Source organism: Balaenoptera physalus (assembly GCF_965194825.1).
Source record: "Balaenoptera physalus genome assembly, chromosome: 3".
In the NCBI taxonomy this organism is placed as follows: domain Eukaryota; kingdom Metazoa; phylum Chordata; class Mammalia; order Artiodactyla; family Balaenopteridae; genus Balaenoptera; species Balaenoptera physalus.
The window spans coordinates 172,109,203-172,122,258 of record NC_138890.1 but is presented as its reverse complement, the minus strand read 5'-3'; the positions used below and the strand labels follow the sequence as shown (position 1 = coordinate 172,122,258).

The window sequence follows — 13,056 nt, the reverse complement described above, 5'->3', positions numbered from 1 at the left end:
AGTCCCTGTTCTTACAGAGCTTACATTCATTTAAAGTGAATCTCAGTTTTCTTTTGATGATTTTCTTAAAACTTAATATTGCACTTACTGGAAAGGGTGATGATGCAAGTTGTATCATTGTAAAACCCATCAGGACGTTTTGAAAAAAAAAAAAAACCAGTTAAGAGAGCAAGTAGGGCTGAGGTGATGTCCACCCTTAGGTAGATTACAGTGACTAAGATGAGCCACTAAAATTTAAGATTTCTTTTTTTTTTAGAAATGAGTAATTTCTACTATATATTGTTGCTGCCTTTTTGAAGACTGCCCTCTTACTATGTAACGTCTCATACCTTGGTATTGACCATGAGTGAGAAGTCCTCCTGGATGTAACATTTCCTAGGGAAGAAAAGAAGCCACATTTGTGATTTTTATTAATTCAGTAGACATTTAAACTTTTCTTAGGACGATTTCTCTGTGGCGTGGAATGTTTAACTCGCGACCTGGACGTACGTTTGTCAACTCTAATCTGATTACTGATGAAACCAAAGGGATTTTTTTAGTAGAGTCCTCATTCTTAACTGAATTACATTCAGGAGGGACCAGCAAATTTTAAAAATAGTCTTAGATGTCTGGTTTTGCTTCTAATTTCTGTGCACCGTGTATGCAGAATTTGAGGAGTCTTGCTGTGTACCCAAACATATGCAACATGTATGTAGTTTTAAAGTTATTTGTGCCATGACCTGAAAGTTTATATATGAAATTGTCAGCAATTTCCCTGTCCCCACCTTCTGAATTCTTTTAACTGTTGTGAATCATCATTGCTTTCTTTCTGTCTAATGTTTGAAAATTATTTGTATTTCCATTTCTAAATACATTTTTAAAATGACTTTCCAATGACAACCTATTGGAATAACCCTAGGCTCAAGGCAGCATCTTTGGCATCTCTAAAGAAGTATGGTGTGGGAACTTGTGGACCTAAAGGATTTTATGGCACATTGATGTGCACTTGGATTTGGAAGACAGCCTGGCAAAATGTATGAAGACGGAAGCAGCCATTATACACTCATATGGATTTGCCGTGATAGCCAGTGCTACTCCTGCTTGCTCTAAGAGAGGGGACATTGTGTCTGTAGATAAAGCTGCCTGCTTTGCTATTCAGAAGGGATTACAGGCATCACGTAGTGATAGTAAGCTATTTAACCATAATGATACGGATGACCTGGAACAACCACTAAAAGAACAAGAGACGGAAGATCAAAAGAATCCTCGCAAGGCTTGTGTAACTCGACGTTTCTTTGTAGTCGAAGGCTTGTACATGAATATTGGAACAATTTGCCCTCTTCCAGAACTGGTTCAGTTAAAGTACAAACATAAAGCAAGGATCTTTCTGGAGGAAAGCCTTTCGTTTGGAGTCCTGGGGGAGCATGACCGAGGAGTCACTGAGCATTTTGGAATCAATATTGATCATATTGATCTTATCAGTGCCAACACGGAGCATTCACTTGCTTCTGTTGGGGGTTTCTGCTGTGGCAGGTCTTCCGTAACTGACCATCTGTGACTTTCCGGCCAGGGATACTGCTTTTCAGCTTCGTTACCCCTCCCCTGTTAGCTGCTGCTGCAACTGAGACCCTCAACATCATGGAAGAAAATCCAGGAAAAGTGCAAACGAATCCATAAAGCTTTACAAGGCATTTCTGGATTAAGAGTGGTGGGTGAGTTCATTTCTCCGGCATTTCACCTCCTGCTGGAAGAGAACACCGGGTGTCGAGAAAGAGAGGTTAAACTACTTCAGGAAATTGTAACTCAGTGCACGGACAGAGGCATCGCGTGAACTTAGGAGCGCTACCTGGAGAAAGAAGAGAAGTATCTCCCCTCCCCGTGCATTAGGGCTGTGGTCACAGGGGAACAAACAGAAGAGGAACTGGAGAAAGCTGTGTCCACGGTCAGCAAGGTGGCCCAGACCGTGCTGCTTTAGTCTGGGGTCTGGTGGCCGCTCACCACGCAACACGCAGACAGACCTCAGAGTCACTGCAGAGCGAGCCAGAGGGGGCCTGTGGGTACCAGATGGGGTGTCACTAGATGAGAAGGATGCTGGTTACTTAAAAGAAAACACATCCAAAAGCCCAAGTAATGACAGCATATAACTGATATTTAAATTCTGCTATTTTGTACTATTTAAATGTTTTATTAATACTAGATTTTTATATTCTTCTTTTTGTTGTCATTGTTTAAAAATGGAGCTTCAGTTTATCTTCTTTCCCTTCTAATGGTAAAGATTGTGAGCACTCCTTAATATCTCATAGAAAATTGTCTGCAACATTAAAGCTTAGAGGCACTTCAGCATATATGATACAAAAGGTATTGAAGATCTAATTCAACCACATCTTTTTCAGTCTTCGTCATGTGAAGCTCAATCGTGGTTAATATATAAAGGAATACTTTTTGTGTGATTATTATAAACTTTTCATTAAAATATATTTGAATCCTAGAATTTTTATATACACTAAATACTGATGTTGCACCATTTATAACAGTGAATCTTAGCATCTTTGACCAGAGAATAGTCATTATACTTCCTAAGTGAGCAACAATTTAAATCAAATACTATTTTATTTTAGTAAGTTGACCTTTACATTCATTATGTGTTGGCTTCTAATCTGTTTTTGGAGGAGGATTATTGTGATGATCCCAAAATAGAAATCATGTCCTTGATATTTTAGAATATTTTGAATGTATTCTTTTTTGTATAGTGGGTTTCCTAGGGGTGTATAACTACAGGCTTTTTCTAAGCTAAAGAAAATGAGACCTTTATTTCTTTTCAGCTTATGAATTCCAGATATCTAAAAAAGATGTGGAAGTGCTAAAAATAAAATTTTTAAGCTGTGCTTTAGCTATCTGTTTTTCCCTTAGCAAACCAAGTTGGGTGGTATAAATGTTTGTGATATGTGCCACAAGATAGTACATAAATATTACACTATTACTCCATCTCTTATTAAAGGGAAAGGAATAAAATTATATTAAAAATGTCATTTTATAATATATGTTCATATTAACAAATGGTCTTCAACATCTTTTTAAATAACGTATTTTTTTTAATGTTTAGTTTCTATTTTGCTTGAGGTATTTTGTACATATGTGCCTTGTGATTGCTACTGCTTTAAAGGACACAGTACTCTTTGGGGGATGAATCTGCTTTGTTTTGTTTTTTATAATGAAATAAACATACATTCCTGATTTAAAAAAAACAAAAACAAAGAAACAAAAAACAAAGAAGGATTGGGGCACTGCTTTTGCTTACAGCATCTTTTCCTTCTTCCCCAGGACACTTTACCAACCTCTGTACATCCATGAGGGCTCACTGTGGAATCTCATACAAGTCAGCTCTATGTGCACTTTCCCCACTTTTATTTCCATTAACCCCTATCTCTCTGTTGTTCATTCCTTCCTCAATCAACTTGTAATTTTCCATGTTGGACACTGGGTGAAGTAAGAAACTCTTATCCAATTAGGTGAATGAATAGAAAAAATTCCCCCTATTCTGGCAATATTTAATTGTTGTAGGATTATTGGCAGAGGTTTACTCATAGGATTTTAGTAGGCAGATCCTTTAAATCAGTGTATCCCAATTGACAGACAGACTCCTGGGGGCAGAGAAGGTAGTAAAGGGGGTCTCTGAACTATTAACAGATCTTTCCAGTGAATAAGACACATTTGCTTGGATAGCAGCATGGAAATCATGTAAATGTGAAGTTTCATTATTGGCTTGAATGATAGCAATTTGATGTGCTTAAACTGGGTTTTCTAAGTAGATGGAGGACTTGGTATTTATCTTTGATAAATATAAATGAGAAAACAATTTTTCCTTACTTAATAAAGTTTTGCTTAAAGCCTTCTTACAAATGGGAGGATATGAAGTTCCCTAGATGGTGAGAAGGTTGAGACCCTGATGGGGAAAGTCCCTTCTGCACAGAGTCGACCTGAGATGTTCCAGAAAAATGTTCCTGGAAAACATTTTAATTCTATGGACTCTCCATACTTCCAAAGACTTGGTTATGTTGAAGCTGCTAGAGATGGAAACTTTGGTGCAAGCCTAGAAAATTGGTAGTAACAACTAGCAATTCATTAAGGTCCTTCCAACTTCAATTATCAGCTGTCTTCACGTGCCTTTTACAGAAGCTTCCATGGTCCATTACCGCTGTTAGTCCTTTCAGCAAGAGGCAGTGTTTTGAACGTACCAAGTATGTCTGAAAGGTAGATATATTTTTTAAAATCTTTAGCAGGAGTGTTTGTCTCATTAACATTTGAGCAGCATCGACAGGTGTCTTCAAGGCCCAAACCATTATTTATGCTACAGTTGATCACTGTTCTAACACAAAAGGACAAACTTAATTGATTTAAGGTAGTTTCTCATAGTTTAGCCTGTTCCACATCTTAATATGGGAACCTCCTTCATCGAAAGGTCTTTGACATGGATATGCCATGCTCTTCCAAGGTAGGCAGTGCATAAGTTACAGAAGGGTACCTCTTGCTTACCCCTTCATGGATCTCAGATGTAAACCCAGTGATTTCTTCCCTGACATATATGATTTTTATACTACTCTATGTTACTGTAAATTATTTTATTTTGAAGTCTTAGGAGATTAGTCATTAACGTCCCTTTCTTTCCTGCCTGCCTGAATTAGGGCCCAGCTGAGAAATAATGTAGGTGTCAAGCCACTAGGGATAAAACTTTATTCCCAATAACATTTTTTTCCCCTAAAATGTAGTTATGTCTGTGAAAAAATGGACTTGTGCCCCCATCCCTCAATTCTGCTATCCACTCACCCAGTCACTGAGTAAGTCCTTCCTAGGGGAAAGCCCCTGCAGCAGGGTAGACAACAGACCAGACTGCATGGTCCGCGTGGAGAAAGGAGAGAAAAGGGGCTTCTGTTCCTTCTCTCAAATTTACCCGTGACAGAAGCCATTCGGGCCCCCCTGGGGTGGAATGAGTAAGGGGCGGGGGTGGGAGCAACAGCCATGCTCCCGTGGAGCGCCCTCTGTATGTCATCACAAGGTCAAGGGGAAAAAGGGTCTTTATGACAGTCTTCGGGAGGGGATTTGTGGACCAGCCAGTTACTGCTGTGTTTTTCAGAAAACCGATTTGGAAGCTTCTGTCTATAAACACAGCTTTCACTAAAAGCTGACTTCGTCTTGCCTGTGGGTCTTCTAAGGACTTAGCATTTTCCCTTTCTCTTTATTCTGTAAGCTTTGTGGATGTATTTCACTTCTTACTGGTAATCCCAACATATGGGAGAGTGTATTAGTCAGCTTTTGCTATGCTAATGCTGTGTATCAAACAAGCCCGAACATCAGTGGTTTCCAATAGCAAAGACTTCTTCTTGCTTAAGGATCTGTGGGTTGGCTAGCATTGGCAGGGCTTGAATGCCCTGGGCTCCAGACTGTCAGGCTCAGGTCTCCTCCAGGTGTTTTCTTGTCCTGGACCAGTGGCCACCTGGGATGCGAGACAGGATGGCAGGAGCTGAGCCAAGGATGAGGTGGCATCTGAAGCAGCCACTTGCATCAGCCTGCTCACATCCCATCAACCAAAGTGACTCGTGTTTTCAGACCCAGCGTCATGGAGAGAGGAGGAAGGATGAATATTTGCCACCAGACCAAAGATAGAGCCGAGTCAGGTGAAAAAGGAAGTTGCAGGGAGCGTGTTCAGTGACCACTTCCTTGTTTGGGTATCTCCTCTCCCGCTCCGGAATCAGACAGACCTGGGTCTGAATCCCGGCTGTAGACCTATGAGTTGGACCAGGTGATCCTTGAGCTGTGACAGAGAGAAAGAACCAGGACAAAAAGCCAAGTCAGGTCACGGGGGAAGAGGACACCCCATGAAGGGAGAAGCAGGGACTGGACAGAGCTGTGCGTCTGGGATCGTGAAGGTGCAACAGCTCGAGGAAGGAGAGAAGCCTGACGAAGTTGGTGGGGAAGAGGGGGCGTTTACACATGCATTTATTTATTCAGATTAGAGGAAACTGAGCTTGTTTATTGGCTTATGCAAAGAGTCCAGAAGAGAGGGAGAATCTGAGAGCAGAGGAGAAAAAGTCTACAAACAGGTCCGAAGTCACGCAAAGAGGCCACGGTGAGCGCAGACGGGGTCGCCCCCCACACACCTGGGGTCCTCCCAAAGAGGAGAAGATGACTGGGGATGAAGATGTGGTGGGTGGAAGGACCGTCTGAATGAAGTAGGAAGGGAAATCGTCCGAGTGTGGGGCTGTGGAGCTGCATGTGGAACAGGAGGCGTGATGGGTTGATGGGTCATAGCAGGTAGCAGGGAGGGAGCAGATTAGGACAAGTAAAAGGGGTGGTGTGGCTTGAGAAATCATAGAGTTTCCATCTCTGTGTGTCTTCCCATCAAGCCTGACCTGCTGTGCTGGAGAAGCTGTGAGGCTGGACAAGGACCCAGCAGCGTCCACGAGCAGAGGGTTAGCATGTTGGCTGAGAGCAGTCCGGGCGATGAAGCCTCTGGTCCAGGTGGGCGGGGAAGGAACTGAGCCCGGATATGATTCATCCCAGGAACAGGAGGCCGGCAGGGGCAGCTGTGGAAGGGAGGCTTTCAAAAGCCCCCACTGACTCTATTACCAAAACCCCCAGTGTGGAAAACCATCCTCCGTCCGCCTGTCACTATCTCTCACCATCTTTCAGGTTCTCCTGCCTTACCTCTCTTTAGGACCAGCTGCATAATTTGCAGGGCCTGATGCAAAATTAAGATGCAGGGCCACTTATTCAAAAGTGAAAAATGCCAAGATGATGACAGCAGAGCATTAAACCAAGTAGGGGGTCCTTCTAAGCCCCAGGCCCTGTGTGACAGAGCAAGTCACATGCCCAGGAAGCCAGACCTGGTCCCACTCCGTGTCCCTAGTGCTCTGATCTCAGCGCACAAACTTCCCATGCTTTCTCATCCCCTCCCCCTTCTGCATACACCATCTCCTACCTCCTTTGTCCTTCCTGGTCAGCTATTCTCGAGTCAAAATCCATTTCTAAGCCAGTTCTTTAGGCTTCCTGAGGATACTGTTCTAATTTCCAGTACACTGAGCTTTTCATGTTTCGACTATACGTTACATAAGGTTGTTGAGGGGATGAATGAACAAATAAATGAATAATCAGCTCTGAAGAATCAAATCCAGTGCCATAAACCACAAGAAACCCTGTCCCACAGCAGTACACCTGCATGGGCATGCAGTCCTTTTCCAGAATCAAAGGAAGTTTCTGCATTCCTCTCCTGGTGAAGGTGAAGGAAACCTTATGGTTCTGATGTGCTGCAGGCATTTAATTCATCAACTCACTCAAATCCTGCCCCACGGCAGGAAGGATCTGAGGACACGGTGCAAAAATATCATTTACTTCTAAACCGTGAAAAAGTAAGTGACTTAGTATTTAATTTTTTTTCTTTGTCTTCTTTTCCAGAGGATTTGAAGCTGTTGATAAGAAAAGATAAATGAAGCTGAGTCATTCAGATAAACACAAAAGTTCAAGATCATATAGCAGGAGGAGAAGGTAAGGATATTACGAACACAAGATGGTACAGTTTCTATGTTGAACGTTAGATTTGACTCAGAGTTTCTCGGTAGCAGAAGCAAAGACAGGGAAGGTGCTTTATAGATTTCTGTTTGTCAGATCATGTTCAGATTGGTGTAGACCCAGAGGTGCCACGGATGGATGCAAGGTCCACACCTCTTTACAAGGACCCCAGGTGAAGCGTGAGCACCTGGCAAGGGGCTTGGCAAAGGGACCCTTTTCCTCTTGGATGCTTCAGCCCCAACTCCTAATCAGAATCCCCAGAGCGGGTCTGGCACAGTGCCGTGTCCCCTCCCCCGAGGCCAGGGAACACCACAGCTCACAGCCACACAGGGAGGCGGGTCTGTGACCGCGCCTGCCCGCCAAGAGCCCAGCCTGAACCTCAGGCTCCTGGCTTCCGGCTGGGGAGACAAGGCCAGGCTGGGGGACAGTCAGAGCAGGAGAGAGTGTGCCTGAGCCATGAGTGAGGCAGGACTGCATCGCCCTTGGGGCCTTTTCCCGCTGATGACCTGGGACCTCTCACTGGCACATCTCTCTAGTTTCAGGGAAGCAGGCGTGGGGAGACAGGGAGGGACCAGGCCCAGGAGAAGCATCGTTTGTTTTTTAGTTAATAGCAGCTGAGAGTATATTACCAAACCATAGCCTGTGAGCCTTATCTCTCAGGGGATGAGCTCATGTGGTCTGGCCCGGCTGCTCCTCTACCTTCCAGCTCAGTGCAAAGCCAGTGGGAGGAGAGGGACCGCATCCTTCTCATGTTAGCAAGTGACAGACGCGAGTGGACGGTGGCTAATTTAGTAGCTCAGACGGGAGACGTTCTGAATTGCTAATTGAAGGGCATCCAAGGGCTTGCATTTCAGAAAGTAAGTAATGACTGGATACATTTCTCCAGTGGAGGGTCAACCCATCAGATAACCTTGGTTATATGAGAAAAGGGGGTGGGCAGCTTTGGAGGGGCCCACAGGCAAGGGGGTGTCTCCAGGGAAGGCACCCAGAGACTGCAGATGAAGCTATTTTCCTGTTACGCGCACCAAGGACAGTGAAGCTCCTTCCCCTCAAATACAGAGAATGACCTAGAATAAAGCTAAGCAAAGTCATACCTTCACACTCTGAAAGAGGTATAAGGTTAATAATCCAATCATTTGTGACTGAAACAAAACAGAATAAACAAATGAAAGAAAATCTCAGCAGGCACTTTTGAAACAGTGAGTATATGAGAACTTTCTTCGATTGTGTTGAACACAATTGAAAATAAATAGATTATATATAAATATAATGTAAACAAATAGCAACATCATACAATATATAATGTGTAATATATTGTGTATAACATATATTATAATATCATTATGATATGATATTATAATATATAATGTAATATTAAAAAATAAATACCTTTAGGAGGTAAAGCCCTAGTGGATTTGAAGGACACGCTGTAAATCATGGAAGGTTCAAGAAGCTGCGGGCAGGTAGGGTCTGCAAAGGTAAGAGCTAGGCAGCACAGAGCTGGGAGATCAGCATCCCTCCCTCCCATCCCACTTCTCCACATACTGGCCTGTGGCCTTGAGCAAATGATGTAACTGTGCCACATTACTGTTGCAGGTGAAGTGCGGACTGTAACATCAACGACCAGGGGACCTGTGTGAAAATCCAGTGAGTAATTCACAGCAGGCCCATAGCCACAGGCCTGGTCCATTGGCAGCTCCCCTGAATGGAAGCCACCGAAGCTTCATTTAAACCAGGTCTGGGAGTGTGTACATGCAGAGCTCATGCGTTATAAACGCGTCTCTGCTTTACAGCCTTCTAGCTGGTAATTCATTACTGCATTTGGATTTTGAGATGCCTTGAAATGGGCATTGTCTGACTTCCTGTAATTGAACTGGGTACACCACTGGATGACAAATTGTAGAGGATAATCGTATATGCATATATTTAGGAAGAAATGTCTTAGGTCCATTTCGGGAGAATCAAGGTAAAAAAGTCAGGAAATAAAATATTGAGTATTGACATGACTGCTTTTAGAACCGAGGACTCGTCATTGAATGCAGCGAGCCTTAGATGCCAGAGAACCCGTTTACCGATGACGTTTCTTTCTGACTCTGAGAGTTGTGTGATTATTTTGGGGTTAGAGAATAAATTATCAATTGAACTGGAAATGAAATTCAATGCAATTTAATCGGCTCAAGTCTTGCTGCTGTTGATTTTCTTCCTTTTATTTGTTTTTACAAAAAAATAACTATATGCAGCTGGCTTTATAGCCATCTGTTTGGGGCAGTTTGTCTGCAGAGATGCTAATTAAGGGGAAAAAAGATTTGTCATCTTAAGGAATGCTGACAACTCCTATGGTTCTCAGGGGAACAAAACCTTGTTAGAAAATGATCCTTTTTAAATTGCTGTTTATTTAATGTATCATTTATTCTCTTTTTGATGTGCAAGCAGGATGCTTGCTTATTCTTGAAAATGGTTCACACCTTTCTCAAAAGGGAACAACTCATGTCTAGGAGTTTTTATTTTTTAATTCTTGTAAGCTTTCTCATTTTGCTCAAGAGTACATTGTATGGCAGTGGCCTATTTTTTAAAAACGTTTTTGTTGTGTTTATATATATATATATATATATATATATATATGATATACAATATGCAAGATATAATAAATGTTATATATAATTATACTATAAGTGTACACATAATTTACATATATAATTTTGTTGTTTATTTACTTTTATATTATGTGTGTATATAATTCATGTCATATATCTTCTATATAATTTTATTTTAATGTATATATAATTTCTTATATAATATATATTACATTGTATATGTAACATACATGTGATTGCCACTGTAACCATTTTTAACTGTACACCACAGCGGCGTACATCCCATTCACAATGTTGTGCAACCATCACCATTCTCTACTTCTGGAACTTTTTTCCCATTCCTGCTGTGGCCTGTTTTTGTACTGGGAGGGATTCTCCGTGATCCGGTGCCCCAGGCCTCCTCCGAGTGCTTTCAGTGGACGGTAACCACCCAAAAAGCAGAAGAGGAGGCCCTTGTGGAGACAGAGGAGGTGGCGGCAGAGAACAGAGCAGGGGGACAGGGCCAGCCCGTGCCAGGCCCCAGGCAGAGGACCTGCAACTCTGCGTCCTTTCAGCAGGGCTCTGAGTCCTCCTGGAAAAGAGTGGTTTCCTCTGTTAACTTTTCAGAAATCAAGTCAGCTTTCTAACCTACAATAACCATCCTTCCACCTCCTGAGCCCGCTCTCCCCACTTGGCGGTGGGAGCAGGAGAGCCGAGGGGCCGTGAACTTCACCCCAGTAGTGCCCCATCAAGTCTCCTCCGTCCTTTTGGGCAGACACAGAGGAACTTCCCATCTCTGCATCATGTCCTTTCCTGGAGACAGAGAGGAGGCTAAACGAAGAGGCCTGGCACTTTAAGGCCTGTTGTTTGCTTTTCATCCAAATGTGGTTAAGTTATAGCCCACCCCTTCCTAGGGAGCTCCGTGAAGTTTCCAACAGAAACTGCAGAAATTGTAGGAGACCATCCGCCTTTTATTTATCAGTAAACAATCCTATTAAAAGTACACTTCCCCCTCAGGCCTACGGAGTTGGAAATGAACACTGAGTAATTTAAAATCTAAATTATTCTAAAGTAATTTAACATTTTTTGGCCTATTTAAATTTATGAAAAAGTAAAAACAAGGCTTCAATGATCATTTGGAAATAATTGATATTCAACTTCAATAAGTTCATTTGATGCTAATAAGAACAGACCCTATGCTACCTCTTGCTAGGAATATCTTCCTTTCAGAAATCATCTACTATTTAAAAATTTTATCAAAATTTATTTAGTGCTACTTGTTTAACCCAACCTTAGAAACGTTATTAAGATCGATTTTTTAAGAGAGAGACATTTGATTCTTCCAGGGAACAGATTTTCTGGGCTGTATACATCAACATGGATAAACATCTACAGCATAACCCCAGGTAGAAACTCATCAAGTACATACAAGAGTCTGCTCAGCCATAAAAAGAAATGAAATGGAGGTATTTGTAGTGAGGTGGATGGAGTTAGAGTCTGTCATACAGAGTGAAGTAAGTCAGAAAGAGAAAAACAAATACCGTATGCTAACACATATATATGGAATCTAAGGAAAAAAAAAAATAAAAAGGTCATGAAGAACCTAGTGGCAAGATGGGAATAAAGACACAGACCTACTAGAGAATGGACTTGAGGATATGGGGAGGGGGAGGGGTAAGATGTGACAGGGTGAGAGAGTGGCATGGACATATATACACTACCAAATGTAAAATAGATAGCTAGTGGGAAGCAGCCGCATAGCACAGGGAGATCAGCTCGGTGCTTTGTGACCACCTAGAGGGGTGGGATAGGGAGGGTGGGAGGGAGGGAGATGCAAGAGGGAAGAGATATGGGAACATATGTATATGTATAACTGATTCACTTTGTTATAAAGCAGAAACTAACACACCATTGTAAAGCAATTATACTCCAATAAAGATGTTTAAAAAAAAAAAAAGGGTCTGCAGAGGGGTTATTTATGAACTGCTATTTCTGTGAAACTAAATTTGAAATATTTAGATAAACTTTAGATTTATAAACCCGAAAGAGAAGAATTTACGTGAAATTATTACTGCTGTATTTTGACTTCTGTTGTTACTTTGTGTTTTCTCTCCCCTACATCACTAGGAGGGGCTGAAGTGGACGGGGGCTCAGGAATTTAGAGAAGATACTGATAACACAGAGAGAAAGAAGAGGAGCAGAGAGGGACAAGGGGCTTGGGGACCTGGTCAGCCTGGGATGGGAAAGGAGGAGGTTGGCACACAGGTGGCACCATCATCCAGAGATGGTCCCCTGGGGGGTGTCAGTCCTCATATGATCCCCAGAGACAACCACACCACCCCTGTGACAAAGACCACCTTGTTGGGCCCTCTCTGGCTGATGCTCGGTTTTGGAAAAGGGAAGAACTCAGGTGATCCTATGCTTGGGGCAACAGTAGAGCAGAGACACCAAAATTTTCTTCAAAGAATATACTACTTGGAATTAAAAAAAAAAAAAATCAATGAGTTTTTGTTTTTTTTTTTTAAATCACAGAAGGACTCAATCTGTGTTGGTTTTCTTTAGCTCATGGTTTAGTATAATTTTTATCACTGCATGTGTCTGTCAAAATAAAAATAATACTAACCCATGAGTATGACATGGGGTACTGGTGTCAGTGGGTGTGGGAGCCTGCCACGTGCATTGATGGTGTGAAAACAAACACAGCAACAGGGGCCAGTGCAGGGGAGATGGCTGAGGACAGCGCCATCTGGATGATGCCGTTGCTTTGGGTCTGCGTAAGCCAACCTTGTGCCAACACTGGCAGCCCAAGGTGCAAGGGAGCAGAGGTCACGCAGCGTTGATCGATGGGACTGACAGGGCGGCCAACAAGATACAAGGAGCCTCCCTTCCCTGGAGGACGGGAAACCTGAGTCTCAAAAGTTGCTGTAGAGGGTGGTTGTTT

At 42.5% G+C, this 13,056-nt stretch overlaps 1 pseudogene across 1 annotated transcript; it reads left to right on the top strand.

Annotated features, from left to right (window-relative positions):
* The first annotated feature begins 893 nt into the window (after nt 1–893).
* Nucleotides 894–12,634, top strand: LOC309657239 (serine palmitoyltransferase 1 pseudogene; annotated as a pseudogene). The gene is made up of 2 exons (XR_014268347.1): nt 894–7,518; nt 12,246–12,634. The product of XR_014268347.1 is annotated as a serine palmitoyltransferase 1 pseudogene (transcript).
* The last annotated feature ends 422 nt before the right edge of the window (nt 12,635–13,056 follow it).